Raw genomic sequence first — 8,060 nt, forward strand, 5'->3', positions numbered from 1 at the left:
GGCTAGTAAGCGGCTACCCCATGCTACCAAATGGTGTCGGCGAATGCCAACTTTTTGATAGGGAATGCGCTCTGACCCTACACCCCAACATAAATGTCCAAATATCTAAAATGGGGTGGCAAGGGTCCGAGGAAACTCGGAGTAGTATGTTATATATATTCTTACTATAGTTTTTATTACGTAACATAATTCTAATTACAAATACAAGTAATTAGTATACCTTATATTTGGCATTCAAACATTACGGACGTGTGTGTGTGACTTGGATTTTTAATGTAGCTTGAATAATTTTTCAGTCATATCGCTACAATATCTGCAGTGTGGCAGTTTATAGTGATGTCTAGCACTGGGGTATCATGTCCCACGCATTCAAATTATCCTGACATCAGGCCAACCAGTCCTAACACTAACTCTTATTGCTTAGCGTCTAGCGAAGCAGCTTTTAGTACCATTGTTATAAGTCTTTAATATGACTCGGCCGGGATTCGAACCCGCACCTGAGGCGGACGCTCTAACCACTGGGCCACTGGAGCTGTCCATTACAGGCGTAGTCACACGCTTGGTTTTAAAGGGTCAAAGATCACTGCAAGACACGAACGATCGTCAAGTTTGTTTTTTCAACAGTTTGAAATGGGCAAAAGTGCGCACCGTTTGTTTTATCAGATGTTAAAAGATTACGGTAAATCACTCAGTATTGAGGTAATTTAGCTTTCTCGAAATGGATTGGCTATTGTGTTATCAATGTATAAACACCAAAACCAAAACATGTACTTCTTGAAGAACTTGCACGATTGCTAATTACATCAAGGGGCCGTCCATTTAGTACGTACGCATGGATTGGGGGAGGGGGTAACCCAAATGCATACTCTTGCGTCGGGTGGTGGTGGTGTCTACTGATGATGTACGTACGCATAGGAAACGGGGTGGTGGTGGGTAAAACCTCGATAATATTTTGTCTAATATGAAACCTGTTTGACTGGGTTCATTTGGCCTTTGAATTTTATCGGACACTAAACACACTTTTTAAAGTTACGTAGCTTAATTCTTTGATGCATTGATCACTCCGGTGGCCTAGTGGTTAGAGCGTCCGCCTCGGAAGCGAGGGGTCGTGGGTTCGAACACCGGCCGAGTCATACCAAAGACTTACAAAAATGGTACTAACAGCTGCCTCGCTAAGCGCCCGGCATTAAGAGGTTAGTGTTAGGACTGGTCGGCCTGGTGTCGGATAATGTGACTAGGTGGAACGTCATGCTTCATGTCTGCGGCATGATGCCCCTGTGCTAGACATCATTATAAACTGCCACACTGCAGACATCGTAGCGATATGACAGAAATTGTTAAAGCTACGTTTAAAATCCTAATCACACACACACACACACACTCTAATGCAGCCAGACATTCAACTTTTCGGCGGACTGTCTTATTAAACACGGTAATATTATTAATCCTTGATCGTTTCTGCGTGTATTAAATAGATGACGTTCTATATAATTGGGGGGGGGGATCAAGCATTCGTACGCAGGTGGGGTGTTGGAAAAAAGTACGCATGTGTACGGGGGAGATGGGCCAAGCTTTGCCAGATTTTTGCGCACGTACTAAATGGATGACCCCTAAGGAGAAATTCAGAGGCGGCGTTAGGAGTACGCGGAGCCTAAGACGACCATGACCGCGCGGTGCTCGAGTATCGTTATCTCAATTGGTATGCTACTGCAAACACTATTGAGACTAGTTGAACGCATTGTTTCAAGAAGCAGCTGAACTAAGTTGATGTGGTATCTATAGGCTATCCGGGTAACTGGGCAGGAATGACCATAGACTAGAGACAGACGGGACATCGCCCGCCTAGCCCAACGGCTCTCGCGCAACCCTGCGAAAATTTTAAAAACTGAGATCCAAGATATCGGACCGCCGTTGGCCGCTAGTGGTGTTGAGAAAATGGCTGCATCTGTCTGCAACTTTGCGTGCATTACATGCGGCCTGTATCAGCGTTTCCAGTTTACCGGAGAATATAGCTTGACAAACCCATAAGGACGACCTTAGGCCTGAAGAGCTGGGCCTGTGGCGGTCGCTCTACTTGCCACACCCAAACGAGACATTCGTCAAGGTTTGACCAAGGACCTGTCCAATGATAATATTCATGCTACGGTACATACACACAATCATCCTTACATGTTACAAATGTTTAGCGCAATTTGGTGACCTCTTAAGTGATTTCACGATTAAAGTAGGACTACTAATCTGAATGGACTCATATGGTCAGGTGTTATGTATATTTGATTTAATTATATCTGATTTAATATATATTTATTTCAATTTAATTATTTGTCAATTTTATTTTTTTATAAATATTTTTCATTACATGCTATTGTAATGTAAATGTATTCACTGGAAATAATACTTTTTCCAAAAAATAGTTTGACCTTCACTGTTCCTTTTGTAAACACCAGGTGCTGATCTAGATCCTGACCTTGATTCAAAATTAGCAGCAACCACGTAAATAAGTTATATTTGTATTTTAAAATGATTGGTTGTTGTCGAGGTCATGATGAGACTACGCGTTTAAGATGTAAACAATTTTTTTAAATTTTATTTCTTAGAGTAAAATTATTGGTTTCATCAAGACCATAAATAATGTCGATGAGGTGCTGGAACACGATCACGTGACCCCCATTTGCGTTTTAGAATACGATATTACCTTTGTTCTCAGTTGGGTTCTTACACTGGAAGTTGTATGTTGTGCTGTTTGGAGTTATTTTAAATTACTTGGATTCAAAAGGATTAACTCTTTTTGTCCTGGAAAATACGTGTGTTCGTGTGAAATTCTTGATTTATTCAGATTTCCAAAACCAGTGTGATATTTCTTTTTTCTACAATGAACTGTAGACTTCAGCACTATATAGTACAGCATACGTCATCGTCTTCCATCTTGGATTCTTCGTCAGGACTTAAACTTGAAATCATTGGAACATTTTATTATTAGGACTACTAAAATTTTATTCGTGGATTATTCTTGGATTATTTTTGGATTTGATTCTTAAAAGCGTAAGTTCATATTTTTTTCATTTTTACAGAATATTTCCAGGGAAATAAATTATTATATTTTTCAAAGCTTGTTGTTTCACACTTTTTTGTGTTACTGTTTTTTTCGAGCCTAAACACGTAACATAAGACAGGTTAAACTGAGAAGATTTCGATATCGTTGATGGTTCACGAAAATAGTCATACACATAATACTAGAAAGAATAAATAATTGCCTCTCGAACTGCATACAATAAGCCAATTGAGCAATATCAAACCCATCTCAGCCTCTTGTTTGTTTGCATTAACCTTTCAACATTAAATACCAAACCTTCTGAACGAAACTTAACACTGAAACAAAATGACAGACATCAGAGATGTTTCGTAACAGACGAGATTCTTATAGTTTTTTTGTAGGTTTTTTAATGGTAGACATTCTTCTCAAGTAAATGATTTAGAACTTGAAGGGAATGGGGCTCCCCACTCTTTTTTCAGCAAGACTAAACATACATCTATTATAAGAACCTTAATCACAAATTTGAAAAGCTTTTTGGCAATGCAAGTGAATCGTGGGCGTAGTTAACACACAGATACAGGTATTTTCTTTTGTTAAATAGTTTAATAGGTAGTACTATAGGCCACTTGACTTTATTAAATACCGCTCCGGTGGCGCCTAAGAGGTTAGAGCGTCCACCTCGGATGCGGGAGGTCGCGTGTTCAAACCCCGGCCAAGTCATACCAAAGAATTATAAAAATGGTGCTAACAGCTACCTCACTAGGCGCTAAGCATTAAGGGGTTAGTGTTATGACTGGTGGGAATGTCAGGATAATTCGACTGCGTAGGACATGATGCTACATGTCTGCGGCATGATACCCCAGTGCTAGACATCAATATTAACTGCCACACCACAGACATCATATCGATATGACTGAAAAAAACTGTTAAAGCTACGTTTAAAATCTAAAAGCACACACATACACTTTATTAAAAAACTTTTATTGATAGGTGAACTAGTCGTAAAAAAGTGAAGAGAAAGTCCATCAACTTTTAATTGTCGAACCTCGGCGGAAGCTCGATAGAGGGATAACTTTAGCGTTCGTGTGCGTGTCCGTCCGTATGAGCGTCTACACCCTCTATTGACCGAAGTGTTAACATTTCGATTAATCTGCATTTGCGAGGGGTTTAGTTCCTTAGCTAAATATAAGATGGGCTCTACAGGAGGAGGGTCTCCCATTTTCTTTTGATGTTTATTCATCAATTTGCCGGACGATGAAAACCGCTCCACTCGTTTTGTCAATGAATTCCTTGATGATAGTAACCACTGTACTTGTTTTGTTCTTGGAGTTGCCTGATGGTAGTAACCGCTCAGCTTGTTTGTAACTACACTGGTTACAGACTAGAGCTTATGGGATGGTCTGTTCGCTGTCCGTCGTCCGTTAGCACGTTTGTTATCTCTACTCCTCCCGAAGTTCTAAAAGGATGCGTTAGTAGTGAATGGGGATACTTTAGCGACAATGGGACTTCAATGTTAAAATAGGGGGTTTGTACCCTGGCGACAATGGAAAATTTAACATTAGAGAAAAAAAGTTTGTACCCTGGCGACAAGGGGAATTTAACATGGGGAATAAATCGTGGGACTGTTGAGCGCCAAGGGGAATTGAACATGGGGAATAGAGTTTGGGACTGTTGAGTGACAAGGGAAAATGGAACAGGGTCGGGCCCCTATTTTAAAAAAATAAAAAAAATAAAAAAGGGGGTAGGAAATTGAAAGTCTATCTCTTTTCGAGAGATTGGAGTGGCCCTGAAAAGGGCCTTTGGGTTTATGTTAATGTATCCATTAACATAAGGGGCACCGCATTGGTCTTCTTCTTGTCCTTAGGCTGCGTCTCACTGTAGGACCGTAAATCAGGACTCTTTTGAGGCATCCTTGTCTTTCTACGTAGATCCTACGTATCTACAGACTGGTGTCTGTCCTATGGACAACTGTCCAGTTGGATCGGACATACATGGGTATGTCCGTCCGGAACATCATCGTTGACACAAGGGTGGAAGAGTGTACGTAGGTCCACATGTTGAGGCGCCGAGAACAGGTGAATCAATGCAGTGAACTGCGTTTATTTATAGGTAGAGGTAGGATTAAAACGGATTGAGTTTGTTGACCAATCCAAACACGCGTTACAAAATTCAGTCAGCCCGCATCCAATCCGAAGAGAGCAGTCTGTGACGTCACGTGGTCTATATAGATTCGCTAGCGCCTGTGTGCAGTCAATCTATGCGACAGTTATTCAACATGACGGAAACTTGGAAAACGATCAATTGGGGTGCACCAGCAGTGGAGACCACCCAAGGAACCCGGACTTACTTTCAGAAGAGGTGAATGGGAATTTTGTGGATTTTCTTACCTCGTAAGAATTTGTTCCGGAACCTTCGTCTCCTTCTTCATTACCGCACGTGGAGAATTTTAGACAGAGACAGAAAGAAGAATTGGAGAAATTTATGCAACAGCAAAAGGAAACGGAACAAGCTTTTCTCCTACAGCAACAACAGCAAGAAGAAGAGGTAAGAAAAAAAACAACAACAACAAGCAGCAAAGAAACAAGGGTGTGAAAATCAAACGGTCATGGTATTGTTAGACATTTTAGCGGAGTTAAGAAGTCTGAAACAAATGTATCAGACTTCTTTATTACGACCGAAGAGAGTACGACCTTCCCGAGCTAAACACGCCAACCCTGTGACTAAGCCTACCGTGCCACCCTTAGTGATTTCAACCAAATCATCATCATCATCATCAACAGTACGCCGTCCAGAAGTAGGCCTTGGTCGTGGCAAAGGCTTAAGGCAGCTAAAGTTGATTGCTTAAACTCACCCCTACACCAAAAAAAGGCCCTTTTCAGGGCCACCCACAGTTCTCGAAAAGAGATAGACTTTCAATTGCCAATAACTAAAAAAAAAAACAAACCATTTTACCCCGATAGTACGTGTCTGTGTATGAGTGCGTGAGTGTACGTTCTTATTTTAAAATCAAAACCCAAAGACACTTACCTTTTATACCTAATTAATTCTTTTTAATATTTACAATCCAATTTACAATTCACAACAGAGCACTTTAAAAAGTTCATACATTTCTTCTGTTTCATTGTTTAGTCTCTCTGTTTTTTAAATTTCTTCACCGTCACATTCTTTTCCTCCTCTTCCTCCTCACTTTCTTCCCTTCTTCTTTTCTTCTCCTGTTTCTTTTCTTTACCTGTCTGCTTTCTTCCTCTGAAGAATCCCTCTCTTCTTCTGAAGAATCCCTCTTTTCTTCTGACTCCTCTTGTTTCTTTTTTGGGCAATCTGGAGACCAATCTCCTTTTTCTTGACAATAATAACAGGTATCTTGACTTTTGTCTCTTTTACCCCTTTTTTTCTTTTTTGACGGTCTGGACACTCTGAAGATAAATGCCCTTTCTTCTGACAGATACAGCAAGTATCTTCACTTTTATCTCGAAAGGAAGGAGAGTAGTCCGTCGGCTGGTCTGAAGAGAATTTTCTAATGACCTCTCGCAACGCTCTGATGAAATGTTCGATTTGTGTAGTCTCTTCCATCGTTGTGCTCTGTTTGAGAGTGAAATGAATAGTGAAAGGACAAGACACACACCCTTTTTTATATGCTGGTCTGCCATGACTATAAATTAGTCTATGGTGTTTAAACTTTGTCATTTGACGTTTTGCACTCAAGATGAAATGATCCAATTCATTTGAGAAGAAAGAAGAAGAAAGTAAGATTCAGAAACGTGATCTATCGCCTCGTACCAGGGCTAAAGTCTTGGCACAAATTCATGCCAGTGATTTTGAAGAGGACATGAGTGAACCAGAATCCAAACCCTCTAAACAAAGTTCACCACCCTTAGTCAACCCTGAAAAGTACTATTCCATTCGAGAGACGGAAAAGCGCTCCTCTAGGAAATTTAGAACCACCGCTTACAAATACACGGTGAAGTTTAAAGATTTCAAGGCTGAAGTACCGTTAGAGAAAGCAGAAGGGTTCATCACCGGGGTGTGGGATTCTTTGCTCACCACACTCAAGCGACAATGTCAACCCAAAGAGGACGATCGCTTGAGACTTTCCATACAACACGACGGTTTGAAATCCCCTGTTTGGATCGAGTTTAGCACCCCTGCAGAATTTACTGCTTCCAAAGTCATGGACAAGATTCAACACGTACAACAATCCAATGACCAGTTTGACATCACCGATGGAAAAGCCACACTGGATATGACCCACGTCTCTCCTCCTCAAGGGACTGGCCGCAAAAAAGTCTTATTGGTGAACGACCTTCGCAGCACCAAAAAGAGTCTCGTCCGAATTCACAACCCTCAAGACAGATGTGTTTAGCCCGTGCCATCGTGGTGGGACGAACCTATGCCAACAAGAACGACACGGTAGAATGGAAAAGAACCTGGAAAACTATTCAACAATCCGACCGAGCCAAACAACGAAGTGAAGCAGAACTCCTGTTGCAACAAGCCGCCTGTCCACAGACACACCCTGCGGCATTCCTGAGATGCAAACATTGCAAGATATTTTAGCTCCACGCTACACCTTGAAAGTGCACCCTCAAGAAGCAGAACTCCTGTTGCAACAAGCCGGCCTGTCCACAGACACACCCTGTGGCATTCCTGAGATGCAAACATTGCAAGATATTTTAGCTCCACGCTACACCTTGAAAGTGCACCCTCAAGAAATGCGTGGGCCTCTGTTGTTTCGAGGGAAAGACTTTAAGGACGGAAAATACATTCATGTCTATCATCACGATGACCATTTCGATACCATTACCAGTATCACCGGATTCCTGGGATACGGTTATTACTGTGAGAAATGTGACTATGGCTATAACAATCGAGAGCAACACAAGCATTGTGGCTCGAAATGCTCAAGATCTTTGGCCTCTCCACCCTGTCTGAGCGAAGGGTAAGAACCATTGCATTGTTCAACTTGTCAGCGCACGTTTGTCAGCCCTGCCTGTTACCAACAACATTTGAAGGTGCAAGGTTCACAGAA

The sequence above is a fragment of the Sinohyriopsis cumingii genome, chromosome 16 (assembly GCF_028554795.1).
Source record: "Sinohyriopsis cumingii isolate HCF-2022 chromosome 16, ASM2855479v2, whole genome shotgun sequence".
Classification (NCBI taxonomy): domain Eukaryota; kingdom Metazoa; phylum Mollusca; class Bivalvia; order Unionida; family Unionidae; genus Sinohyriopsis; species Sinohyriopsis cumingii.